Below are 18,576 nucleotides of genomic sequence, written 5' to 3' on the forward strand. Positions count from 1 at the left end.
GTTAATAAAGTCCACCTGAATAGTAAGAGCTATTAACTTTCTGTGAACACATAGTTCATGAAGATTTATCTCCAGTTTAACTATTTCTTGCTTTGACTACCAACATTTCTGAAAATATATTATCTATTTATTTTTCATCAAAACGGCTACATATTAAGGTAGCAATTTCCATGACAAATCTTTACAGTATGATTCTTGCACCAAAAGGTAGCTCATCAGCGTGGCCACATCAGCGCGGCTTGTCTCGGCCATCGGATCAACCCGTGGACGGCTTGGAACGTGCTAGCCACGTTCATTTTTCAAAAAAAACCCTCAAAGTTTAGCAAAATCAACCTGCAGTACATTGACATCTTCTCGATGTTTCGTCTGGCGTCGTCCCTTGCTTGCCGCGCCGGCCGCCTCCACCTCCCTCTCTCGCCGCGCCGGCCGCCAGGCGCTGGCCCTCCCTTTCTCCCTGCATCCCCGCGCGGCACATAGAGATGTACATAGAGGGCCACGCCAGTGGAGGCGATGGGGCAGACGAAGATGGACGACAAGAGGCGGCAGCAACAACTGCTCTCCCCGCGCCGATCGCCGCTCCTCCCTTCTCCCCGCGCCGGCCTCCTCTTCCCCGCGCTGGGGGTGACCGCTCACCTCCGTCCCCCTCTCGATCGGCCGCGATGCCGGAGAGGGCGGCGCCCAATGGAGGACATCCGGAAGCAGGCCTCCAAGCTCCGGGAGCAGGTCGCCCGGCAACAGCAGGTGAGTGCGCCCCCCCCCCCCCCCCCAAAAGATCTCCGATATCCTCCCCGGCCGCGGGCTCGCATTGCCCGCACGCCCACGAGATCCGGTCACTGTCGCCGGTCGGGATTGTTGTTGGTGACTAATGATGAAGCCCCCTCCACGCTCGCGGCCGCGTCCTGTTTCGCAGGCGGGGCAATGCGAACTGCACTGCGCTGCGGGATCAGGAGCAAGCCAGATGGGTAGCTGTAGTGGGGGACTGGGGGCTTGGCGGCGCACGGACGATATGCGCTCATCAGCTCATGGCTGGCCGCGGCTAACGCTCGTACCCCTGAAGCGGAGTCCTCCCGCAGTAGTCGTGGCCTACTTCCCTCCCAGTTCCTCACTCCGTGCAGCCCCCTTCTGGCCTTCTCTTAGCACCGGCCCGTGTCGCCGCCAAGCAGCATCGGACGAGGGAGCCGACTAATACGGGCGATGATTGCTGGAGGAAGCAGGCGGGCTGGTGAAGGTATGGACTATGCAGTATGTGGCCACTGGTGGGTTGGTCGCCAGCGAACACGCGACACTATGCCCAACCAGGACATATTCGTATACCTGCTGCGGTACTACCTGCTCAACATGCTGCTCCGCGGCAGCACAAGCGATCATGGTCACCATAATTGCCTACCCTCAAAATAAAGACCACCTTCTGCTACAATCATGAGTTCATGACTGAGTGCTCAATCCATGGATCACACAACCCTTCCCGGGACAGTTAAGTGGTTATGGTTAACCATGTATTTTCTGATCTGTTGCTGACCCTCTTTGTTAGTTTTTCCCCTTGTTAGTTTCAGTATTCGGTAATATAGGTTTGTTTGAACTAGACTTGCATGACTAAGTTGTAATTGTCCTGAATTATTCCATTTACCAGAAAATTTGATATAGTGATAAATTGACAATCTCGGGTATATTAAAATTTAAATACATTTTCTTAAAGAAACAGAAGAAACCCAAACCAGAAGATCTAGAACCAAAACAATTAGTAACTACAGCTATGTATCAGCAAGCCAATAATTTTTATCAAAAGACCAAGCAAAATAACAACTGATAATTCTGTTGTTGTGGCTTTGTCCAAATTTCAAACTGTTTCTGTGCCATCGAAATGTATAATATAATTACAACTTCTCCATGTAGTAGTAATGTAAAGCAATCAAGCAAATGAAAAAACACTGAACTATATATCATGATAATTTTAGTACCCAACACAAATGCCTCAGCATACGTACAGTTCATAGAAATTTAATAGAAATTTAGCGCCTCCAACATTACTTTTGTTCATGTTCTCATTTATGTCTATATATAAGGCTGCCAAGATTTGAGCCAACAAACAACTAAATTAGCAGTTTGACAATGCTTGGTCGTTTCATTTAACTTCCCACTCTTGTATCAACACATTTAAAACTCAGTCCTTTACAATTCAGGAACAGAAATAACTTCATTTTTTTTGTAGAACAGATCAAAAATACCGATGGATTAGAAATCAGAACAAGAATATTTATATTAGTAGCACTGAGTATAGGGTCAAGCTGTCATTTTCCTTAGTTTTTCATTCTATGTGCATTCAGAATTTCAGATCATATCCTAATTCATATCCTAATTCCAACTGAGAGGGGATACAATCTTCTATTTTCTGAGCTCCATTTTGTGTATTCATCTGCTCAAGATATCCTCAGTTCCTTAGTCTTTACTAACCATTCTAACCACAACCTGAATTGATGTGTCCTTAAGTAAGATTATGCTCGCGTTCTCTTTTTCAACCATAAACTATCCTCGCTCACGTTCCTGCCTCCGACTTCTCCCACTTCCAATGTGGCTCTCTTCGTGAAGTTTCTGAGGCAAGTCCCGGCCGGCAGAAGAGGAACGTTTTTATCCTGTTCTTTCCTCTCTTTCCTTAGCCGCTATTTCAGTACTACTTATTCTAACAAAAACTCACTCTGTATTTTCAGGAACTAGCACCAAGAAAGTGAAGAGCAAGATTTAAAAAAGGTAAACATTCATGTTACAGTAGCTGGTATTAATATTTGTATACATGTTACATCATTGTTTTTCCCCATGCTACACAATGTGTATTTTTCCTATTTTGTCCTGAGTTTTTTCTGAACCAATCTATATTTGTCCTGAGTTACTAGCACAAAGAAAGTAAATAGCACCAATGACTATCTCCAGCCTTTGTTTTCTATCTGAAACATCAATGACTGACTGCAGCCTCAATTTTTTACACTTCCAGAATACTTACAGATAATTCATGTGTTCTTTTTTTGGTGTATTTGTTGCAGTCCTGCTGTATTTTGCCTTATGAACTGACTTTACCTTTATTAATCATATTGGAAGACCAAACAATATACCTTATCATTGCTGAATTTAGCTACATTCTCATTTCACTTTGATATTACTTACAAATAAACCTGAAAATTCTCTGATTATGGCCTATGAGTATTAAAGTACTTAGACAAGTAGTTTTGCTCAATATTCTAACAGGCTGATTAGCAAAATATTTGAGAGCAATCCAATTACTGACTTATCTCTTTCCTCAATTAGTAATTTTCATCAAAAGACATCACTATAAGAGCATGGAACTTCTATACATTCAAAATATAGTTGTGCAGCCTGTTGTTATTTTTGCATAACAACTAATATTTATTTTGCACGGAATCTTTTCCTAGATTAATGGTGATGATGACAAGAAGCATGACGAACAGAAGAGGAAGAAGCTAAAAATAGAGGAATGATCAAGTTAAGTTACCCTTACATATTGTAGTTATGAGAAAAGGAAGTCTTGCACTATTTACCAAATTAATTTCTGCAAGTATTTTTTTCCCTAAAAAGTGCCTTTACTACCTGCATATTCCCATTTTGAAAAGGATTTCGAATGTTTATAACACAAAGATGGCTACCAGTTTGAGTCATACTCTCTGAATCAATACTCCATTTTTACTTCATCAAAGTGTAGTGGAGGTTTGATGACAAACTTTACATCCATACAATTATTTCATAGATAATTAGGCAATTCTTATAGTTTGAAGAAGTAGTAGAGTTCTTTTTTTATTTGAAATGCCAATAGTGTTTCCTTATTTTTCCTCTATGTGGCAGGACTACACAGCTAGTACCAAGGAAACTGTTATCGCCATAAATTAACAGGGTTAATTTATGGGCCGAAATCAAGATGGCCTCAAAGCAGAAGACTAAAGAAGACTTGCTCCTGCGTGAGCATCTGGGCCACATGGGCCATGTATCTTTAGATTTAGATCAAGGTTAGAAGTAGAGTCCGATCGGGACAAAATTAGTTTAGATTGTTTCCCAAGTCTCCGGATTATAAATATGTATCCTTTGTTATTCGTAAAGAGAGCGTCATCACGACTCGCAAACAACAACTCTCGGCGCATCGCCACCCCTAATCCTAGGGTTTCATCCAAGTAAGCGTCATGCTGCCCTGATCGCTTCTTGCGATCAGGGCAGTATTGTTCTTACTTTTACCTTGGTATTACTCGTACTGAAGCGTTTTTGATGGCGAGTAGTACTAGTTATCTTGATGTTCGTAGCATGGCTTTTAGTAGATCTGTTGTGCTTCGTTGCTTATCATCTGCGAATATCATGTTGTCTCTGTGCAGTCACGTTTCAATCTCATGCTAGTTCTTGTCACATAGAATTAGTTGCACAGGGTAACACTCTGCTTCTTTTATATTTAGTAGATTTGATCTGTTCTGGTTTGCTCTTATCTTAAGAGTTGGCGTAATATCTGCTAGATTAGGCCTTGCAAATGGATTGGATGATTCGGTGGTGTAATAGATGCTTTATCTTAGCCTTGATAGGGATTGTTCCGGGAATCGGCTCTTGCTAGTTCTTAGGCCTCTATTTTGGGTTGTGATTTAGTTATCTGTTATGTTCATTAGGCCTAGTCACGTGTAGGATGTTCCGATCTAGCAGTGAAGCTGTTACCATCGTGGATTAGATCAATTAGATTTATTTGAAGCAGTTTTTATAGTTATTTCTTTTATTTATTATATCTGGATACAATCAGATCCTGTCTGACACCGGGACTCGATTGGCTCTTTAAAGCCGATGCAAGAGTCGTCCCGGGAGCCGACCACGGCTCGGACTTACGTTTTCACACATCCTCCGGGCGCGTGACGGAATTGCGGGCCATCGACGAGGGAGCAGTGCCTGCCAGCGCCCCAGCAACCTCCCGGCTCTTCGTGTTGCCCGTCGCTGCTCGCCGGTGGGTTTCGACTGACAACACTTTCTGGCACGCTCGGTGGGACCCTTCTCGGCAACAACGTCCACTGCAACAATGACTGGAGCTCAAGATCAAGAACCTGCTCCCAAGCCCGTCACGTATGAAGAGCTTCCTCCTGAACACAAGAAGAAGTATGATGAGATCAAAGCTCTGCTGGAAGCCGATCTCATCGGCTCTTTTGAGAAGACTCGCAACCATGGTATCAGGTGGAAGGGGTTCTCACCAGAAGGCGCTCTTGACAATGTAGATCTGTCTGTATCATCTGAAGAGCGCACCAGAGCCCTGTGTCGGGAGATGAACTACATGGTGGCCCATGCGCTTCATCGGCACTCTCAGAGCCTGATGAACGAACTCGAGCGCATGGCACATCGCGTCATCCAGGAGATAATCAAGAACCAGTACTCTCCATCAGGGCCAATCTTGGGGAGTCACACAGAGGAAGCTGCACTGCATTCTAGGCCGCAACTGCCATTCTCATTTGCAGCTCCCAGACCACAGAGCTCGCCGATCTACGTCGTCCACAAGATCGGCGGTGATCCTGGAGAAGGCCAGTTCCTTACCGAGCCACCCAAGGAGATTCCGCACGGCTACACGTGCGCCTACATCCCTGACAGCGTCAGTCCAGCACGCTCGGTGCAGATGGTGAACCCAGGAGCTTCTGGAGCAGATGCGGAGAAACAAGCGTGGCTGGCAAAGTACGCTACTGGGCCGAGTGCTTAGCCATCGGCCCCAGGAGTTCTTAGTGTGGAGCAGGTCAGTGCAATACTGAGAGACCAGTTCGTCATCCTGGCCAAGAGGAAAGCGATCGGCTATTCCAAGCCGTATCCAAGCGACTATGACTTAATCCCACTGCCACCTAAGTATCGGCTTCCTGAGTTCACCAAGTTCAACGGGTCAGAGGGAGCCAGCTCCATCGAGCATGTGAGCCGATACTTAACGCAGCTTGGGATGATCTCAGTGTCGGATCCGTTGAGGGTCCGGTTCTTCGGCCAATCCCTTGCAGGCCCAGCTTTTGGATGGTATGCATCACTGGCTCCGGATTCGATTCGGACTTGGAGGCAGCTTGAAGATCAATTCCATACCCAGTACCATTCGGAGGCTGCTGAAGCTGGAATTGCCGACCTCGCCCAAGTCAGGCAGAAGCGAGGAGAAACTGTGTCAGAATACATACAGCGCTTCAGAGAGGTCAAGAACCGATGCTACTCATCGCGCATCACAGAGAAGGAGGCAGTCGATCTGGCTGTCCTGGGACTTGCTAAGCCGATCAAGGATGCGGCTTTTCAGTTGGAGTTCACGTCCCAGGCACACCTGGTGCAGAAGCTTACAGCATACGAGCATTATCATCCTGAGCTGTACCAGGACAAGTTCAAGCGCCATGTAAACATGGCCCAGGCGGATGAATCTGATGACTCTGGTGAAGAGCAAGAAGTGGCCGTGGCAGAGTGGACCCGGGGGGCAAACCCTGTCCCGTGCAAGTGGGTCAAACAGCAGGGGCTTGTGAAGGGCTTCGACTTCGATGTGACTAAGGTAGAGCAGATATTTGATCTGCTCCTCAAAGAGAAACAGCTGAAGCTTCCAGAGAATCACAAGCTACCGACGGCACAAGAGCTGCAGGGGAGGTTGTACTGCAAATGGCACCACTCATTCACTCATTCTACGGGTGAATGCAAGGAGCTACGTCGTCAGATACAATCGGCTATCGAGCAAGGCCGATTAATCCTGGCTCAACACACGATGAAGGTTGACACCAAGCCCTTCCCGCAAGCTAACGTGGTGGAGCTGTCAGCTTTCGGATCCGAGGGCCAGGACTTGGCATTCCAGATCAACATGGTGGGACCCATGCGCCGCCATGATAAGCAGAGGAGAGAGGCCGCTTCTGGCAAACGGCCGCAAGATGAACGTGAGCTGGAACAGCGGCATGTGACTGAAGAGCAGGTGCGCCACATCCGCAATCAGCTTCCAGCTTCTAATCAGCTTCTGGAAAAATACCAGTACCAATACCAGCTACGCCGCCGATATGAATCGGAAGAAGACGAGTACGAGCACCGCTCAGGAAGGACATTGGGGAGACGCCAGGCTATACGCGACCACTGGCATTGCCCGTTCTTCAGGTACTGTTGGAATTCCGGCATTAGCCGATTACCTACTATAGATGATTGCTTGGAGTGCAGGCCTTGAGGACACCAGCAGGACAAGACATCAGTGTTCCGGCGCTTGGGGCCCGGAACGCGTCAGGATGACCACGTGAGGCGCCCATCCAGGGGTGATTCCGAGCCAGAGGAAGAAGACAGGTACCATCGCCCGCGGTGGTGTCCTGACGGGCTTAATCGGTCGCAGAAGCGCAGAGTACAGCGCTTGCGCAATCTGGAAGAGGCAGAAGCAAAGTACCTCGACGTGCTAAGGAAGGCGCGTCCGGATCTCGCGGAGCAAGTCAGGCGACCGCGAAGGGAGGAAAGGCGCCCTCCAAGAAAAGAGTGGCGCCCCAAGCAGACAAAAGCCGATGAGAAGCCATCGTCTGATGTGAATATGGTGTTCGTGCTCCCGTCAGAGTTTCGAGCACCCCAACCGGAAGAATCGGCCATCGCGAAGTTGGATCTGGGCCCACAGCCGGTCATCTTCGAGAAGCCCAAGGAGAAAAGCTACAAGCACCTGAAGGGGTTATATCTCAAGGGTTTCATCAACGGCAAGCCTGTGAATAGGATGTTGGTCGACACTGGTGCTGCAGTCAACCTGATGCCATACTCTGTGCTGCACCGATTGGGTCGTTCTTCTGCCGATCTGATCAAGACCAATGTGATGCTTAATGACTTCAATGGATAGCCATCAGAGGCGATGGGGGTCCTAAACGTGGAGCTGAAAGTGGGCCGCAAGACCGTACCAACATCGTTCTTCATCGTTAACAGCAAGAGTACATACACAGTGCTGCTTGGAAGGGACTGGATTCATGCCAACTGTTGTATCCCCTCCACAATGCATCAGCACCTCATCCAATGGGATGGCGATGAAGTAGAAGTGGTCCCTACAGACGATTCCAGCGAGGTCTCGGTCGCAGATATGAACGCCTGGGATGCGGAAGGACAAGAGCCGATCTCAGGGATCGCCCTGGAAGACTGTGATCGGATCGAGGCGACAAAAAACGGACTGAGGCTGGTCTTATCCACTGGCCTCACAGAATAGATGCATCCTGGCCGGTCCCAGCGATCGACCCCAAAAAATAGAAGAATTCTATTTGTGGTCGGAATTGTTACACCATGTACACATGATGGCCTGCTCTAGCAGTTGTCCACTTATCGACTATTGGGTTTCAAATGATAATGGAAGTGTAGAAGCAGCCAGCCCACGCGGTTGGCCAAATAATTTTTCTTGTCATCTCCCTATGTTTGCCGCTGATCTTGTGGATAATGAAGACTCGCTTGCGTTCGCAGCTGATTTTTCAGACGACGGCAAACTCGGATACGGGTTCACATCAGCTGATGATTTGGAAGAGATTAACATCGGTCCTGGGGATAAGCCACGGCCGACATTTATCAGCAAGAAGTTGGATCCGGCTTTGCGAGAGGAGATGATTGCACTGCTAAAAGAATACCGGGATTGCTTCGCATGGGACTACACCGAGATGCCCGGACTGGATAGGAGCATAGTCGAGCATCGGCTCCCGCTCAAGAAAGGGTTTCAGCCGTTTCAGCAACGAGCACGTCAGATGAAGGCCGAAGTCCTAGAAGAAGTTAAGAAAGAGGTGGAAAAGATGCTGGATGCTGGGTTCATCAGGCCATGCCAATATGCAGAATGGATCTCTAGCGTGGTACCGGTACAAAAGAAGGATGGCCGATGGCGTGTTTGCGTCGATTTTAGAGATCTCAACAGAGCAACACCAAAGGACGAATACTCGATGCCTGTTGTAGAAACATTGATCAACGCAGCTGCTGGCCATAAAATGATGAGTTTTATGGATGGCAATGCTGGTTACAACCAGATCTTCATGGCCCCAGAGGACGTGAACAAGACTGCGTTCAGAGTATCAGGTGCAGTTGGTTTGTTCGAGTACTTGGTTATGACCTTCGGGCTGAAAAATGCCGGTGCAACATATCAACGTGCTATGAATTACATTTTCCATGATCTCATCGGCAAACTGGTAGAGATTTATATTGATGATGTCGTGGTCAAGTCCAAATCAGCTGCTGGGCATTTAGAAGATCTGCGTCAAGTTTTGGAGCGGACTCGGAGGTTTGGGCTCAAAATGAACCCAAAGAAGTGCGCTTTCGGTGCGTTGGCTGGTCAGTTTTTGGGATTCCTGGTGCATGAACGGGGAATTGAGATCGGCCTAAAGAGTCAAGAAGCTGTAAAGACGATGAAGCCACTTACTACAAAGGAGTTGCAGAAACTCATCGGTTAAATTAATTTTGTCAGGCGATTTATTTCTAATCTGTCCGGACGTATTGAGCCGTTTATGGGATTAGTAAAGATCAAATCCGATGATGAGTTTCGCTGGGGGGCAGAACAGCAACAAGCTTTCGATGAAATCAAGGAATATTTGTCAAAGCCTCGGTTCCTCCTCAGCAAGATAGGCCGTTCTATGTGTACCTATCCGTGGGTGACACTTCCATTGCTTCGGTGCTAGTACAGAAGCATGACGGCCAAGAGAGGGTGGTTTTCTACCTCAGCAGACGCATGTTAGACGCCGAGACCAGGTATCCTGAAATCGAGAAGCTTTGTCTTTGCTTATACTTTACATGTACGAAGCTTCGCCATATTTTGCTCTCGGCGGAAACAATTGTTATATGCAAATTGAATGTCATAAAACATATGCTGTCGGCCCCTGTCCTTAAAGGCCGACTTGGAAAATGGATGTTTGCATTGTCCGAATTCGATATCCGGTATCAGCCTGCAAAAGCAGTCAAAGGACAAGCACTGGCGGATCTTGTTGCGGACAGGATCAGCACTGATATTGCTGCATTGTTTATTCGTGCTTGGGCTATGTTCTTTGATGGATCGGCTTGTGATGATGGATGTGGTGTGGGAATTCTGTTGGTGTCACCTCGTGGGGCGACTTACTCCTTCTCCATCAGAATGACTACCCCGTGCACAAATAATTTGGTGGAATATGAAGCCGTTCGCAAAGGGATGGAATTGCTTCTCGAAGCCGGTGCAGAAGCGGTGGAAATTTTTGGAGATTCGAAGCTGGTGATTTCTCAGCTCACGGAAGAATATAGGTGTGAGAGCGAGGCTCTTTTCCCGATATGGATGAAGTGCCGTGAGTTGATGTCATGATTCAGGTACATCAATTTCCACTGGATACGTAGGACTCTGAACAATGAAACTAATGATTTGGCACAGATGGCTTCTGGCTACAAGGAGACAGCCGATGGAGTCGAAGTGGAGGTTCAGTTTCTAGAACTCGGAGACTGGAGAGCCGATATCTTCAATTACTTGAAGGATTCGGCTCGGGGGGCACCCAAAAGGATAAGACTTAAGGCCATGAAGTATGTTCTGATAGGGGATGACATGTTCTACAGGACCTTGGAAGGACTACTACTTAAATGTCTGGGACCTTCAGAGTCAAATCGGCTCTTGCATCAGGTTCATGAAGGAGCCTGCGGTACTCACCAATCGGCTCATAAGATGAAGTGGCTGATTAGGCGATCGGGTTATTACTGGCCCAGTATGCTGGAAGATTGTTTTAAATATTACAAGGGATGTCAAGCATGTCAGAGGTTTGGCAAAATTCAGATAGTGCCAGCATCAGTGATGAATCCTATCATCAAACCCTGGCCATTCAGAGGTTGGGGCATGGACATGATTGGACAGATCAACCCGTCGTCTAGCAAGGGTCACCAATGGGTCTTAGCTGCCACAGATTATTTCATAAAGTGGGTAGAGGCAGTGCCCATGAGGTCGGTAGCATCGAGAGATGTGATCAGCTTTGTCAAAGAGCACATCATTCACAGATTTGGGATCCCTCAGACCATTACGACCGATGGAGGATCGGTCTTTATATCAGAGGAATTCAGAAAGTTTGCCGATGACATGGGGATTAAGCTGATCAGATCATCTCCATATTATGCCCAAGCTAATGGACAGGCTGAAGCATCCAACCAGAGCCTCATCAAGCTCATAAAAAGAAAGATCGATGAATATCCTAGGAGCTGGCATGAGGTGTTGTCAGAAGCTTTGTGGGCATATCGTATTTCGTGTCATGGGTCCACCAAGACGTCGCCGTACCATCTAGTCTACGGCCAGGATGTTGTGCTACCGTGGGAGATCACGGCCGGATCAAGGCATGTTGAGTTTCAGAATGATTTATCTGCTGAACAGTATGCAGCCTTGATGAATGACAACGTGGAGGACCTAACGGAACTAAGGCTTTGGTCGTTGGAAAAGATCAAAGAAAATAAGGCTAAAGTCGCCCGTGCATACAACAAGAAGGTGAAGCCTAAGGATTTCCTGCTGGGAGACTTGGTTTGGGAGGCAGTATTGCCGTTGGGAACTAAAGATAAAAAATTCGGTAAATGGTCTCCAACTTGGCATGGGCCGTACAAGGTTGATCAGGTTTTGCCTGGGAATGCGTACATGCTCGAGGAATTGGATGGCGTCAAGTTTCCTGTTGCTGTCAATGGACAGCATCTGAAGAAGTATTTCCCGAGCATGTGGAAAGGCGAGTAACGAAAAGCCGATGAGATCCATCTGGCTGCAGTGTAATAGGCCAACACGTTGAGTTGGCCGCAAAAAAAAAAATTTGATGATGACAGGCCAACACGTTGAGTTGACTGGTAAAAAAAAAATGATGATGATAGGCCAACACGTTGAGTTGGCCGGTAAAGAAAAAATGCATTTCAGAAGTAAGACAGCCGATGTGTAACCATCGACTTAAGATGTTTTTAAACAAGTACAACTTTCAGGTTAACAGGCAGTACTAATTGTATCTTGAGCCTATCTACTGGTTCAGGAATTCTTCTATGACATGGATGGCTTCTATACGGACGGCGTCTGCTCGTGCTATGATTGCTTCGTCATCCTTGTCATCGCCTGTTACTATCTGCCGACTCAAGGTGCTTATCTCTGCAAACTCTGCTTGTATCTGCTCGGTTATTTCCTAGGTCTCTTGTTCGGAGTTTGCAATGGTAGTTTCTTCGGCCTGGATGAGCTTCTTGGTGGTACGAACCTTTTCTTCGAGTTCTGCCAGTTCTTTCTTCAGGAGGTCGAGTCGCTTCTTGTTGATAGACACGTCAGCTTTGGTATCTAGAGTGGCCTTCTTCTGGTTGAGGGCCTTGCACTTTTGGGTAATGTCAGCTTTCAAAGAAGCTTGAGAGCGACGTGCTTCCATCCGTTGTTGTGCTTTATTCACTTCTATCCGAAAGAATGGAAGGTTGCTGGCTGGCCAGAGCTTGATTTGCAACGGCTCCGGAAGTTGGGTTTCTATTTGCTCGAAGATGTTCTTTATCTTGCTGGAATCGTCAACCAGAGCATTGATCGGAGCAGATAGTAGATCCTTGATGAGTTGAAGCTGATGTGCCAAGCTAGCCGATTGCTGTAAAGATGATGTTTCTACTCCAGGGAGAGTCAGACCCATTGATGCAGGGTCAAAGGAAAGCAAACCTAAAATTTCAAAATCCTATGGACATATCTGGAGTTAGAGCAAGATGCATTTATGGGGCTATCGGCTGATTCAGAATTGGTTTTGTAATGTTACCTGTTCTGGAGAAGTGTTGGGCGATTCAGGAGCAATCGTCCTGTTAGAGCTGGTGTTGACGTCAAGAGCATCTACTGCATTGGCTTGTTCCTCGCTTGCATCCGACAGTGCATCAGGAGTTGCAGCCATCTCATGTTGATCCGGATTGGGGATGTCTTTAGCTGCGTCCTGAAAATAGAATTACAGTCAACCGGAGTACACATGTATGAGATAAAGAAGAAGTTTCAGAGAAATGAGTTACTTGGTTGGTATTAGACTCTGATGGACTCGAAGAAGCTGGTGCTGATTTCTTGATCACTCGCCTCGTGATCATCTTCCTTTTCTTGGTCAAGACTCGGGGGGCAACGCTTGCAGAAGTTTGTCTTCGCTTGGAAGCCGACTGAAGTATGTCTGGCTGAACAGGCATTATCACTTTCTTCATTGGTGGTGATCCTTTGCAGAAGAGTACATCAGGAGCAGTTGGAAGAAAGTGGAATGGCTTCCCAGTGCTGGTCGTAGGTTCTGGACCGTCTTGTTGCTGCTAACAGGATGAGCAGGATTAGCCAAGAGAAAGGGATAGAGGACTCAGGAGGAATAAAGTACATAAATTCAGTACATCTTCCTCGGGGATTACATGTTCAGGATCGATTTGCTGCAGTCGAGGACCTAGAGCTTTTCTGAAGACATGAGTTTTCCACATGTTCCACCAAGTATCAAAGCCGATTGATGAAGAGGTAAAGGACAGATCGGCTGGTATTGGGATGTGGAGGTCATCAAATATGCTGTAGCATCTTGAACTGGTAAGACCGTCAGACAGATCGGCTCTGCTCTCCACCAAGTGGTGAATATGGAAGTGGGGAGGGACCTGTCCTAGGCCAAATTGCCGAGCTGCTATGGCTAGTTGGTAAGATTCATAACCTGACTTGATAATTCTATTGGAGGTGCTGATGCCAACGGGGAGGAAGCCAGGTCGAATCATCAGAGAATATAGATGCCGAGTGCTGTCGTCATCGGCAAAGTTATCTAATCTGAAGGCAGTTGGGTTCTCAAAGGATTCAGATTCAGTAAACGGGAAGTAGAGAGGATTGTCTAGTCCTTTGTAGAAGACTCTAAACCAGTTTGCTGCATCTGTTGAATTTAGTTTACTGCCAGGGAGACTGAACAAAGCTTGGCCGTAACTAGTACATCTGATTGGTTTGCCACTCTCATCGGGGAAAGAGTTCTTGGTCAGGCCTTGGAAGTTGGGAATATGATGCTGAAAGTACAGTTGTGCTCACAACTAAATGAACCACCAAGGGCCTCCAGTTCTCAGTTTCTTTTTATTGAGCAAGTTAGATGTCATCAAATGGAGATATCTATAGGTTTCTCCAAGGAAGAGTTTACCTAGGCCGGTGCGATTGCCATGGGCCAGGTGATAGGCCAATGGGAGATAATTCTTGGTTGGAGCTAAAGAAGGATCACAGAAGATGAAGTGCTCTAGCCAAAGATTTAAGAAGGCTGTGTGTTCCTTCTCAGTCACTGGACCTTTTGTTTTCATGTGCTGACTCATGTAAGTACCCCAATTTGTGCAGTTGACTTTGGAAGAGAGTTTAAAGGGGACTTCGGCCATTTTGTGAGCAGCAGGATTGGGAGAGCTAATGTCTAGTCCAGTGATCATGACAACATCTAGCAGAGTGGGAGTCATGGGTCCATGACCAAAGAGGAAACAATTTAGAATATCAGACCAGAAATAGCCGATGGTTTTCAGAAGATTTTCATCTTTGTCAAGGGGTGACAGTGATAGGCTAAGTGCATCGGCTATGTTCAAATCTTGCCAGAAGGGCATGTGAGCTTTTGCTACTCTGTTGTACCATGTAATCCAACTCTCAGGGGGATTAGGCCAGGCTCTTAAGCAGTCGGCCCAGAGGTTCAGATCGATGTTTTGACTCACAAAAGGGATCCTATTTGCTTCACAAGAGATCTAATCTGTGGGATTTTCATGGGTTTGTGGGCCAAGGCAGAAAGATTTTGGGTTGAAGGGATGCGGCAGAAGGATGTCTAACACCTGAAGTTCAGAAGTTCAGAAGTATGCGTATGGTGTCAAGTTTAAAGTTTTAGTTTCAGAAGCTTGGTAAGCTGAAGAAAACTAAAAGATTAGGCCGAATATTACCTTCAGGCCGTGGATTGCCGCATCGTGGATTGCAGAGCTTGTCGTTTGAGCTGTAGAATCTGCCATGGTCAGATCTGTTGACTTAGGGTTTGATTGTTGGAGATTCTGATTCGAATTCCGGCTGCTTGGGGAGTTATTGCTCGGATTTGTAGAGCTTGGTTTTCGAATTTTGCTCGGATTCAAGAGTTCGTTTCAAGTTGGAGGTGTTACTCTATTCCTGTGCGGGTTGCTTCTGGTTTGAATTTCGTTGGCTCTTGGATATTTATGGAAGCTTGATGCGTTGCCATCGGCTTTTTTGGAAAGTAAATATCAGACACATAATAAAGGAACTCGATTTCATTAAAGGAAAGTTCATTACAGAGAAAGCCGATTGCTACAAAGGAATTAATCCTTCGGCTATATGATTCTACCCCTACGACGCTATCTACGTCTACCAGTCGTAGGTGTCTGAACTCCTACGGCGCTTCGGGCTTCGCGACGGTGCGTCTCCACCATCGTCGTCGTCATCATCGCCGTCGTCGCCGCTGCTACTGCCATCGTCCTCGGCGCTGCTGCTGCTTCGCCCGCCGCTGCTGCTTCCCTCTTCGCTTCCCTCCATGGGGGCTTGAGGAATTGATGGGGGTTTCCCCCTGCCGCCGTGTCGTCACTGGTGGAAGAGTCGATCTTTTCGGAGGAGTCGGCTCCTTCCCATGAGAAGGTGTTGTCCTCGCTGTTTTCCAGTTCCTCATGGAGTATGAACTGGAGGTCTTCTCCCTCAGTTGTGGGTTCGTCCTCCTCGGAGGCGACCCCGAAATCGAACTCCTCTGCATCCCAATGCGGAGGAGCCAGCGCCTCATAGGCTGCTGTCGGGTCCTACTCGGGGGTCGGCTCTCGGCTCTCTGGGATAGAGTCGATGGAGGAGGCCGAGAGGGAGGAAGAAGAAGGAGGAGAGGAGGAGGTAGAAGAGGAATCTCCAAAAGAGTTGGAGCCGGAGGAAGAAGAGATGGCCATGACTGGTGGAGAGTTGGGGTTTCTGCGCTACTGGCTCTAGGAGGAAGAAGGAGTTTGCTGTAGAAAAGAGCCGATTCGGGTGAGATTAAATAGTGAAAAGATGGAAGACGGATCGGCAGTTTTCACATTCTACGAGGAGCTAGTTGCAGAAACGTTGCATCTTCCTTGATGGTTACAGTGTGTTTAATGAGCATTAACGGGAAGATGAAGCGGCGGATTGGTTTTGGAACTATCATTGCCAAAACCAGGGGGCATGTGTTATCGTAATTTATGGGCCGAAATCAAAATGGGCTCAAAGCAGAAGACTAAAGAAGACTTATAAATCGGCTACTGCATGAGCATCTGGGCCACATGGGCCATGTATCTTTAGATTTAGTTCAAGGTTAGAAGTAGAGTCCGATCGGGACAAGATTAGTTTAGATTGTTTCCCAAGTCTCCGGACTATAAATATGTATCCTTTGTTATTCGTAAAGAGAGTGTCATCACGACTCGCAAACAACAACTCTCGGCGCATCGCCACCCCTAATCCTAGGGTTTCATCCAAGTAAGCGTCATGCTGCCCTGATCGCTTCTTGCGATCAGGGCAGTATTGTTCTTGCTTTTATCTTGGTATTACTCGTACTGAAGCGTTTTTGATGGCGAGTAGTACTAGTTATCTTGATGTTCGTAGCATGACTTTTAGTAGATCTGTTGTACTTCATTGCTTATCATCTGCGAATATCATGTTGTCTCTGTGCAGTCACGTTTCAATCTCATGCTAGTTCTTGTCACATAGAATTAGTTGCACAGGGGTAACACCCTGCTTCTTTTATATTTAATAGATCTGATCTGTTCTGGTTTGCTCTTATCTTAAGAGTTGGCGTAATATCTGCTAGGTTAGGCCTTGCAAACAGATTGGATGATCCGGTGGTGTAATAGATGCTTTATCTCAGCCTTGATAGGGATTGTTCCGGGAATCGGCTCTTGCTAGTTCTTAGGCCTCTCTTTTGGGTTGTGGTTTAGTTATCTGTTATGTTCATTAGGCCTAGTCACGTGTAGGATGTTCCGATCTAGCAGTGAAGCTGTTACCATCGTGGATTAGATCAATTAGATTTATTTGAAGCAGTTTTTATAGTTATTTGCTTTATTTATTATATCTGGATACAATCAGATCCCGTCTGGCACCGGGACTCGATCGGCTCTTTAAAGCCGATGCAAGAGTCGTCCCGGGGAGCCGACCACGGCTCGAACTTACGTTTACACGTGTCTTTGTATGCAGGAAACTGTTCGGAGCACGTCTGCACCCTCCTGATCGGGTATAGGTCAGGTGGCACGCCCGGTTTTCACACATCCTCCGGGCGCGTGACGGAATTGCGGGCCGTCGACGAGGGAGCAGTGCCTGCCAGCGCCCCAGCAACCTCCCGGCTCTTCGTGTTGCCCGTCGCTGCTCGCCGGTGGGTTTCGACTGACAACAGAAACAAAATGGAAGGATATTTTGGTGTACATGGCACACAAATGTGGACCAGACCGCTGCTTTTGCTTATAGTTTTGGATACAACTTCGGTTAATTGATGCTCTTACTACGTATCTTTTGGTCGAAAACATAGCTTTCGACAGCGCAGAATATTTGGTCACTGCCTCTGTTGAGGCATACTACATTAGTTTCTGTAATGTCGAGGTTGTAAGCAACATGCAGTGTTGAGAATTTCTCACTACCCAAAATGTTTCCATACTTCTTCAGTTAATCAATAACCCGATAACTGACACCAGTTATAATGGCAGAGTTCACTAAAATAAATAAATCAGTAACACATGAAGGAAATCTCAAAATCATGAGATGAAGTTAAAATCCTGATCCAATGCTCCCTCGCTTTACCATAGAATACGGAAAAAGAAGGCCCCACCTACAATACAGGTAGCCCACACATGGTCATAAGCGGCAACGCCGCTAGCATTTCTAGTCTGGTCTAGAACTCGTGTAAGCTACATAAAATTCTAAGTTGATAGTGGTTTAGGACAAACCTATTAGACTTTGTACATACATAATACATTAATGACGGGAGGAAGTAATTGATTTCGAGGGCTTTGTATAGGTTGCCAAATTCAAGAAAATTCATCGTGTGCTCAACCAACACGGTTCATTCCTTAATCCACACTATTGTTGGGATAATTGGGTTCTTTCTCCGATCCTAGTGAGGCCCACCATGCACATCTAGGCCCTGTTTGACAGGGCTCCACAAACAGCTCCAAAAGCGGCTCCGGCCATAGCCCGGCCAAACGATGACAACCGAGGTGCTCCACGACGGAGCCACAGGCGGAGCTCCAGAAATCGCGCTCTCTAGAGCTGCTTGGTGGGGGAGGAGCCAAAAAAAACGTGGCTCCGCGCGGCTCCTCCATCTCCACTACCACCTTTGCCCCCAGAGAGTCCCGAGAGTGGCGCGAACGGAGGTAGCCGGGCCGCTTCACGCGCTCCGCTCCGCGCGGCGCCGGCCGCTGCTCCTTGGCCAGCCTCGCCGCCTGCTGGAGACCGGCGGCGGGAACCCGAGGTGGGGCGGGCGGCTGCAGGAGGCCGGGCGGGAGGAGCAGGGAGACGACCGGCAGGGAACATGGAGACGGCCGGCAGCCGGCGGCGCGCATAGAGGCAGGCGGGAGATGGGCGCGCGCGGAGGCCGCCGGGAACCGACCGGCCGGCAGCGAGCACGGACGCGTGCGGAGACGGGCGCGCGGAGTCGTGCGGGAGACGGTGGCTGCCGGGAGTAGGGCGAAGGAGGCCACCGGGAGCTGGCCGACGACATGCAC

General features: G+C 47.6%; 1 long non-coding RNA gene across 2 annotated transcripts; it reads left to right on the forward strand.

Annotated features, from left to right (window-relative positions):
• The first annotated feature begins 327 nt into the window (after positions 1–327).
• On the forward strand, positions 328–3,624 carry LOC120659891. 2 transcript variants are annotated; one of them, XR_005669254.1, is made up of 3 exons: positions 328–741; positions 2,587–2,745; positions 3,423–3,624. It is a non-coding gene; the product is annotated as an uncharacterized LOC120659891 (long non-coding RNA). The 2 variants fall into 2 exon arrangements; XR_005669253.1 differs by lacking the exon at positions 328–741 and having other exon boundaries at positions 778–2,745.
• The last annotated feature ends 14,952 nt before the right edge of the window (positions 3,625–18,576 follow it).

This window comes from Panicum virgatum, chromosome 2N, assembly GCF_016808335.1.
Source record: "Panicum virgatum strain AP13 chromosome 2N, P.virgatum_v5, whole genome shotgun sequence".
Lineage (NCBI taxonomy): Eukaryota > Viridiplantae > Streptophyta > Magnoliopsida > Poales > Poaceae > Panicum > Panicum virgatum.